Here is a 2150-nt window from a genome sequence, read left to right on the forward strand (position 1 = left end):
GTAGGAAGGGAGATAGCCAGGCACCAGGAATAGGAGTGCTGTGCCAGAGCACTGTACTAAACGCTTGGAAGAGTACAATCGAGTTGGTAATCACGATCCTTGCCCTTAGGGAATTTACAATCTAGGGGGGAAGATGGACACTAGAATCAATTATAGCTGTGCAGAGGGAGGCCACAGAGTTTAAGGATATGAACATAAGTGCCAGAGGACAGAAGGAGATAGCCAGGTGCTTGATTATTCTTTTGTTTTTGTGATTTGTTTGTTTATTTTTGGGTTTTTTTGGGTGTGTGTGTGAGAGTTATGGTATTCATTAAGCATTTACTGTGTGCCAAGCACTGTATTAAGTGCTGGGGTAGATACAAGTCTAGTCAGGTTGTGCACAGACCATGGCCCATTTGGGGCTCACATTCTTAATCCATTCATTTATTCAGTCATATTTATCGAGTGCTTACGGTGTGGAAAGCACTGTACTAAACGTTTGGGAGACTACAATATAACAATAGACATTCCTTGCCCACAAGGAGCTTACATTCTAGAGTCCCCATTTTAAAGATGAGGTAACTGAGGCACAGAGAAGCAGCCCTGCATAGTACACTGAAAACGTGATTCTGGGGACTGTCTGTGGTTCACAAACACATCCTCTCTCCTTTCCTTGGACAGAGCCATTCTTCCTGGGATAATTTGGGTCCCAAACTGCAACTCAGGAAGGGGGTCCTCCCTGCCACTTTAAGATGCAAGGAAAGCCCAAATCCAAATGATGTGAGCAGACTTGATGGTTTTCCTGGGGTCCCTGTCACACAGGGCCCAGGGTTCCTCCTGGGCTCTGGTTCTGATCCCATTTCAGAGAGCGGGAAGGAAGCCAAGACAGTCCTTGACTTCCTTCTGCTCTCCTACAACTTCTCCTCCTATTCCCGGGATGAGGGAAGGCTCCGAGGCAGAACTCAGGGTCCAGCCTCTGGGTCCCAGGCCCTCCCTTGCCAAGAACCAGCCTGCAGCCTCCATGGAGATTAACAATGGAGACTCAGTTTGCCTGTTTGTCCAAAGGTCCCTGCAGCGTAGACAATAGGTGAGGAGAACAAATCTCTAATCCTGGGTCATTTGCTGGGATCTCTGGTCAGGGAAAAGGCTGAGAAAACACCAGTTTCCTTCCATGCACACTTCAGTTTTCTTGGAGGAGAAAATTAATCAATCAATCAATCGTATTTATTGAGCGCTTACTGTGTGCAGAGCACTGTACTAAGCGCTTGGGAAGTACAAACTGGCAACATATAGAGACAGTCCCTACCCAACAGTGGGCTTACAATCTAGAAGGGGGAGACAGAGAACAAAACCAAACATACTAACAAAATAAAATAAATAGAATAGATAGGTACAAGTAAAATAAATAAATAAATAAATAAATAATTAAAATGAAATAAAATGAAAATGCTCATCATCTGGCCAGGCCCATTGAACATCAGCTCCACAAGGAGGGCTGGTTCTGTTTCCTGAGAGAACAAGCCAGGTGCAATACTCAGATGCTAAATAGGCAAACTAGATAGAAAAGGAAAGCATGCCTTGTATTCCAGCAACTTGGCTGACTGAAATTTTTAAAATATCAAAAATGAGCCAAATGATTAAGCGTAATGGAGCATAGGTTCTAATCCCAGCTCCGCCACGTGTCTGCTGTGTGCTCATGCTCAAGTCACTTCACTTCTCGGTGCCTCAGTTGCCTCACCTGTAAAATGGGGATTGAGACAGTGAGCCCCACATGGGACAGGGACTGTGTTCAATCTGATTTGCTTTATCCACACCAGCGCTTAGTACAATGCCTGGCACATAGTAAGCATTTAACAAATACCGCAATTATTATTCTTAGCAAAGGAACAGAGTTGACCTGTAATGTAAACATAATTGAGCAAACAGGCTCCACTATAACAATAGTGTAGTACAATCGGGTTATAGTTATTTAAACTAATACTAATAACAATTGTAGTATTTAAGTGCTTACTATGTGTTAAGCATTGCGCTGAGCTCTGGGGGTGGATACAGGTTTATCAGGCCTAATACAGTCCCTATCCCTTCTGAGGTTCACAATCTAAGCGGGAGGGAGAACAAGTATAGAACCCCCATTTTACAGGTGAGGAGGTTGAGACAGAAATTAAGGGACT

The sequence above is a fragment of the Tachyglossus aculeatus genome, chromosome 9 (assembly GCF_015852505.1).
Source record: "Tachyglossus aculeatus isolate mTacAcu1 chromosome 9, mTacAcu1.pri, whole genome shotgun sequence".
NCBI classification, from domain to species: domain Eukaryota; kingdom Metazoa; phylum Chordata; class Mammalia; order Monotremata; family Tachyglossidae; genus Tachyglossus; species Tachyglossus aculeatus.